At 41.1% G+C, this 7667-nt stretch overlaps 1 long non-coding RNA gene across 1 annotated transcript; it reads left to right on the top strand.

The window, feature by feature from the left end:
- The first annotated feature begins 3226 nt into the window (after positions 1–3226).
- On the top strand, positions 3227–4595 carry LOC117774253. Its single transcript, XR_004616046.1, has 2 exons — positions 3227–3270; positions 3375–4595. It is a non-coding gene; the product is annotated as an uncharacterized LOC117774253 (long non-coding RNA).
- The last annotated feature ends 3072 nt before the right edge of the window (positions 4596–7667 follow it).

Genomic DNA, 7667 nt, shown 5'->3' with positions numbered 1-7667 from the left:
TATTCCTGATCTCTCTGCCTACATGTTTAAAATGGTTCATTATTGACTTTGTTTACTTTTTCCTCTTTGGAAAAAGACTTGAATGTCACATTTTGTCACTGGTGTTTTTGAGATGCTCCCACTTGGAGAAGTCAGGTGTAGACTCCAAACTCAAAAAGTGGTAAATAATAAACCCAGTGACTGACAGCTGAGGAAACAAGAAACTCTCTCATCTGCACTTTAAACCTGTGAATGTGAGCGCAGAGTGCAGACAGCTCCTGCCTCTTACTTATATACTGTATATATGAGCAAAATCCCACAGCCGCAGTTCAATTCAACATCTTTTCATAGAGTCGTGTCATTAGTACGTTAAAACAACTGAAGCTCATTTCTCTCAGGATGTGAGCAGCACTTCCCTCTTTGTGGTGGCTGAATATTTCAGGTGAAGGTAGTTTGAGGTAGTTATTGTACAAGTACTTGATCAAAACCAACCATTTCTTTCTCAACACCAAAGGGAGGTGATGTTTTTTTCATCTCCCACTTCCCCAAAATGTGTGGTATTACTGGCCTAACAGGGGTGTTGAAATGATTCACACGCTGAGCTGCTGCTTCGAGATAAGCTTTCATGAAACTGACTGTGAGAAGACAACGCACATTAGATGTAGAATGGCCCTGTAAATAGCTGCCGTTCATCTTCATGTTTTCAGATAGGCCCCTACATCCCTAAAATACCCTTTACTCTAAAAGCTTCATATCAAATTTTCAACTATCTTGTTCAACACTGTTTACTAGTACAACCTGGGAACCAGCACAAACATTTCACAATCTGCACCTCAGTGCCTATCTATAAAATCATGTGCATGTTAATAGAAGAGTTTAACATTTTGATAAATACAGTACATCCTCATTTCTGAAAGTTAAATATGAAGTTAAGCTGATGTCAGTTGGCTTTAGAATCGCCTCTGCCAAAGCAACACTCCCCTATGAAATCACATTAAAATTGATTAGATCAGGGTTTTTCTTTGGATCTGCACCAAATTGCTCTTACTGGATATCAGTCCTCTAAACATGGTTCATTAGGGTTTTCATCAACACCCATTAATCATTTCTTTGAGAAATATTGAAAAACATCCGATCTCACAATGTTTAAGAAAGTGAAAGAAAATCCTGGATCCGGGTCCGCACCAAAGCTTATTGGGTTCTTTCATGGCCCATGTCCCATCCTTTAATTCAGTTATGTAAAAATCCATTCTGGTTTTTTTGCATAATCCTGTTGACAAACAAATAAATAAATGAGAATGATACTCCACCATACATCAACCAAGGCCCTACAGTCCCCTTAAATTCAATCAAGCGGCACCTAATTGCACAAGATCCATGAATTATTCCCAGTGAAATAAGTGAAAATGTCAAAAAAATAACACCTTAACTGTTAAAGAAAGTGAAATATCCTGGATCTGTTGCACCCAAATCTTATAGATCTTTCCCTGACTCATACCACATCCTTCCACCAAGTCGTGAGATAATCAATCCTGTAGTTTTTTTTTTCATTTTCTTGCTTTCAAACAAACAAGCAAACAAATGCAGATGAAAAAGTGACATTGCTGGTGGAGCTGAAAATCGAACCATTTGAAAGAATGATAGTGAACCTCCCCTGAAGGCTGCTCCTCAAACCTCTGGTGTAGAGGTTGTGTAGTGTTCACCCTCGAGCAACTTAGCTTCACAGATGCAGACGACACTTACTTGTGCATTTGCATGTCTTCTGCATTAGTGACGGGATGTTAGCATTTAGCTCACGTCCAGAGCAGTGTGCATTTCATGTGAAGGAAAGAACATGCACACTGTACTCATAGATGTGGGGGGACTTGTTATCCAATATTCAAGCTCAGTTTGGGCCTTCGACCCTCTCTGGCCTCTCCCAGCTGTCTGAGCTCATCACAGTCCACATGTTCCCTGAGAACACTGATCTGCAGAACCTGTTTAATTAGGCTGGCACACACAGACACAGCTCAGCCTCCCACACTCCTCTCACACTGCAGGCCACTCTGAACACTTAGTATACAGTACATTCAGGGTATGTGCTCTACATACAGTACAGCTGTATCTGCAGAGGGAAGTCAGGCGAGTGAGTCACGGTGCGTCGGGTCCACTGTGACATGAGGAAGTTACTGAGCAGAGTGCGTTCTGGTTGTTTAAAATGATGAGGATGTTAAATAATATGTCAATAAAAAAGTGATGATATTAACTTTGACTGTACATTCCTCGTGAAGTTATGAAATGGTTGCAGGGGTGGACTGGTTATGTCGTCTGACAGGAAGTTAAAAAAAAACAGTAGGGATCTTGCTTCTCTTGGCCTGACTCCTCGTGGCTCTCCTGCACGGGGGGGGGGATTAAAGTGGTGGACGGACCACCACTCAGGGGTGCAGACCAAACACTGATGCTCGTCCTTGGAACAGGAACGGTGACGGTTAACAGAGCAGGAGGAGACATGGTCCAAAATGAGAGAAGAAAATATTGTCAGTGTAGAATAAACAGCCCAAGGTACTAATTCATCTTTTTGTTATTTCTTTGCACCACTTTTTCATTGCACCACTTGTACAGTGTAAACATACAGATAAGCTGGGTCATGGCGCTTTCATTCTCCATTCATCACTCTTTGTATCGTCCGTTGTTTATTTTTATGACTATTCTTCATCCATCATTCTTGTAAATATTGTCTATTGTTTATTTTGCTGCTACTCTTGACTTAATGTTGTTGACTATAAGTACATTCAGAGCAAAGCTAAACTGGAGTCAAAGTCCCTGTATGTGCTCACATACTTGGCCAATAAAGCGGATTCTGGTTGTATTGGGAGGAAATCTTCTATTTTAATCATCACTTTGCACGACAGATATGAATTTGTCGTCAATGAATTGCTACTCCCTTGATTTGCAGTGTCATGAACCTTTGCATAAAGCTCCATAAGCACATCATTCTGAGTAGTAAGATAAAAGGAAGCCGAGGAAGTCGAGCTCAACTGACAAATTCATCTCAGCAAACCATTATCTCCAAAGCTGTGAGCCACGAGAGCCTTCAACGGCATTTCACAACCATGACATGTTGACACTTTATTTCCACATATTTCCTGAGAGCTAGCTTTGCACTTATCTTCCTTGTTTTGACTTCCTCTTTGTGGCGCTGAGGCTCAATGGTCAAACGAGTTGTCTTGTGCACACAGTGTCATCGCAGTGAACTCCTGTGAGGGGAGAGACGAGCGCAGCACTCGGACTCCTCTGCCTCAGCAGCGACAGGTAACAGACTGGCATCTCTTTTTCTCTTTGTGTAAAGAGCTTGTATCTTTGTGTATCAGGTCTTGTGGTTTGGTTTGTGTGGTTTTTGTTCATTTCTTCTGCAGAGCCGCCGTCGACGTAACGCGAGATCAGGCCCCCCACTTAGTGTATTTGACAAGCTGAGTTTGACACTCTGTTTCAGTGAGTGTCAGTTTGTCAAATACCCCAAGTGAGGTGTCACTTGTCTACAAGTCAAGGTCATCCCGGGTTACTGCACGCAGCGAGCGACAACTCCAGAGGATGATCCACACAACCGAGGAACCTGAGGACACACAGAGGCAAGAGATGTTTTATAGACAAGGAGCAAAGAGCTCAGAGTGGTAACAGTAAAAAGCTTGATCACTGTATCATCTATTAATCTAAAATAATCTAACAATTCCAAAACCTTTTGCATATTAAACAAAAACATTAATTTGGCATATATTATTATGGTCAGATAGATCATTTTATTCCTTAAGACTCTAAATATCTGTAATCCATTAATCCATAAAGTCCTCACAGAGATGCTTACACAGTGTGTCAATATGTTTATTTACAATAAAGTCTGAACCCAATGTAAAATATTATTTCTCAGCCAAACCTTCCATTTATTGTTATTTCCAGGTTTGCATCATATGTGTAATGCCTCCAGAAGTTAAAATAACTTTATGGAAAATGTTGTTCAAACCTCATTGCATCATAGATGTGAGCTTTGAGTGTCATACACAATAAATACAGCAAAATAAAAGTGCATGTTTTGACCGTCTTTTCGTGTGAGAGCAAATCGATGTACTTCACTGTGATGCTAATACCGTATGTTGGTATGTTTATTGACAAGAAAACCCCTGAACCTGATGTTTTATCAGTCAACAAATACTGTACCTCAGGAAAACGTGATGCATGTTGTTCTTTTCAGATTTCCAAATGTCTCCAGAGGTTAAAATAGGTTTGGGGTTTGAGTTTCATACACCATGTTATGTTTCCTGGGATGTAAAACAAGCAAAAATAAAGATGTGTAAATATGAAGTTTTGTGTAAAAGCAAACCCATGTATTGTAAATTTGTCACAATCAGTTTCAACCAAGACAAAAGGGATGATTATCTGTGAGGCCTTCACATCTGTTAACTGTTCAGGTGTTTGCTTTATGCACAATTTTTAATTCTGTTGTTCAGCCTGGATTAAAGTGTCTTGTCCCCCTGACAATGTTCGACCACACTTCCTCTATATCTAACAGATAAACTCAGACTCCGACTCGATCGACATGCAGGGAGGAAGAAAACAGCCCAATAAAACACGACCTGTGACCCCCGGAGCCTCGTGTGTGTTTATTTGTGTGCACTGGCACGATCTGCCGTGAAAGATGAAGGTGGATGAGGTGTCACTTTAACAGGCTGATCTATGTTTGATCCCTCCAGTGTTTATTATGTCAATATTCTGTAGACGCGCTGCATCCAGAAGCTTTTTTACCTACCTGACTTCTGAAAGACGGCGCGAATCGGTCTGACTTGCACTTCCTCTTCCTGTGTGGACATTTCCTAGACATGGGTTGAATACTGTAATTCACTGACACCAAATAAGGCTTCATTGTCTTTAGAGTTTTTTAAAAGTTCACACCCTCATGATGTCAGTGGCCATCACTCACATATACTGCCACCATCCATCACAAGGTTAATGTATTACTGACTCGTTAAACCTGATGGAAGTCACGCACACTCCGTCCTGGCTCCAGAAATGAAGTTTTACTGCTATGTTTCACATCTGCATTACATATCTTTTACGTGTGTTTTGCTTGTTTGCAAACATGTGCAATGCTCCATCATGTTTTATCTGCACAGTGTGTGCACACTTTGTTTTTATGGCCCTCATGTGTACAGTTACATCAGCCAGCTGCATTCTTCACTTTTTTTTCATCTTTTCTTTTAAAATTCCAATTGAAAATATCAAATCTATCAATAGATCTATGTGTCTGACATCGTTACAGCACCGCAGCCAAAACACTGTATCATGTTGCTCTCATTGACTTGCAGATAGGTTTTGTGAATGTTGTCCAAATGTCATGCTGAGCTGTACACTGCAGCCGGCGTTTGTCTGGCCTCCAAGGTTTGTTGGGAAATGTTCTTAAATTAACATCGGTCTGGCGCGGGACTTCAGCACATGTTTTAAAGCCACATGAAGAACTCTGAGTCTGTAAAAGGATCCTTGAAATATGTATTTTTACAGCTCCCCATTCGCCACACATTAACAACCGATGCATCTCAATTCTCAGTGCAATTTGTTGTTCTCGACTAATTCGATTGCACAGGAGAAACGGGGCCTTCGCTCGGGCAACGCAGCCCTTGAGCTGTGTTACTGCACATCTGATTCCAAAATGAAGTCAGAACCACACCTGCCTGACATCGGTGGGACCGCAAGTGTCAGACATACAGTTGCTGCCTGTTGCACATTTCACATCACAAGTTTTTAAACACACGCTCCAGAGCTGTGGGTGTATCTGGTTCACTGACTCCACACTTGATGCCATATCTCAAATTAAAGTGAGTGACTCTCATGGAAGATGAGAGAAGTGAGTGAAATCTTCACCAAACAATGTAGAAATCTTGTGTGAAATCTGGTTATTTCCCGTCTTCCTCGCCATCCTCTGTCGGGCTGCATCTGCTGCTGTTATCCAGTTTGCCCAGTGAGTGGTGGCAGAGCTCCACTGTTTGATGTGTTCTGCACAGGAAGTCCATTCACACAGTTTCATTATGAACACAGATAAAGCAATGTCCTACTAATTCATTCAAGTTTTTAAGAAACGGCCAAACTCAGGCTCGAAGATCTTCTTAGTCTTTTAGAGATACACCATCTCTGTTAGACAGGTCAAAGACATGAAGGCAGATTTATTTAGTAATGTTATATTTACAGCTTTGTGTTATTCATTTTCTCCTTCATAATGGACAGTATGTTGGGCTAAAATGTCTGCATTCCCTTCCTAAATCATGTCTCCACCTGTTTTTATTTCTGTTTGTCTGTTTCTCAGCAGGATTACCCAAAAACCACTTGACCCAGTTTCTTGAAACCTGGTGGAGGATGGATCTGGGCCAAAGAAGAACAAATTAACCCTTGGCGCTGATTCCATTAACTGGGTGGAACCAAGACTTTCTTTGATAATGTGAGCTTGGGCGTGTCTCGACATTTTGGTGAATTTCTCAAGCAATAACGCAGAGATCTTGATGAAAAAAAATCAATGATATTTCGCCGACTATGTGTGAGTGTGTGCACTTTGGTGCAGCATGATTTAATTTAAGGGGACTATTGGGCCTTGGAGGTATGAGCTCTATTTAGTGACAGTCTAGTGTTTTCCTTTAGATGAAATGAGGAGCAAACCAGTCAAGCGTCCAATAATTGTTCACAGAGTTGCATGGGAAGAAGCCAGTGTAAGACGCTGAAAAAAAATTCCCCTCATGAAACCACATTTAAATTCACTCGAGCTGGATTATTACTTGAATCTTCCCCTAAACATGACCAATGAATCATTTTCCAAGAAATCACCGAAAATGTTGAAAAACGCCCCCTATTTCACAAAGTTAAAGAAAGTGGGAAAAAAACAATTCTTTGAGTGAGTTCTGTCACCCATACCACACCCTTCCAGTTTAATCTTGCTCACAAACAAACAACACATTTTTTGGAGGATATTACACAAGAAAATATGCAGTGCAACAATATAAGCGACCGCAGCACCTCACCTCCTCCAACGCCTCAGGATTTCTAGTTAAACTTCTATCATAAACTTCTGATGAGACTCATTTGCCTTTAACAAAAACAGTCACAGCTCCTCTTACGGCGTCTCATAAGGACTCCTCATAATTGGTGACATGTAGCTGTGTGCTATTATTCCTGACACTTGAAAGACTAATTTAAATAGCGAAAAAGGATTCTAACATGAGCCACCTCAGGTCATAATTGTTCCCTGCGACTTCTTTGAACTTTAATGCTGTTGTTAAGAAGCTCCCCAACCGCCGCGCTCACCGCGAGTAACCCGAGAATCATGGGATGTCGTTTGGTTCCAACGATAACAAATACTGTACACAGGCCTGCATATGGGATCAATTTGAGATATTGGGGAAAAGAAAAGCTTTTGAACTTGGGGACTAATGATTTTTATCTGATTTCTTTCGTACAACGTGGGACTGGGGGGTTTTAAGGGGTGGGGGGCTGCAAGCAAACAAACAAACCCCGAGCTAAAACATGATTTACTTCTATGCAAATTCACAACAAGGCTCTCCAGGCTGACAACAAGACGGAGGTGAAGGTAATGCAGGAGGAGTCTCTAGAACATTCATTTCATCTCAAAGCACACAAGAGTTTTAACCACATAGAGTCTCCTCTAATAGAATGAA

This window comes from Hippoglossus hippoglossus, chromosome 14 (genome assembly GCF_009819705.1).
Source record: "Hippoglossus hippoglossus isolate fHipHip1 chromosome 14, fHipHip1.pri, whole genome shotgun sequence".
In the NCBI taxonomy this organism is placed as follows: domain Eukaryota; kingdom Metazoa; phylum Chordata; class Actinopteri; order Pleuronectiformes; family Pleuronectidae; genus Hippoglossus; species Hippoglossus hippoglossus.
Note: the sequence above shows the minus strand (reverse complement) of the source record. Positions and strands in the feature narration are given on the sequence as shown.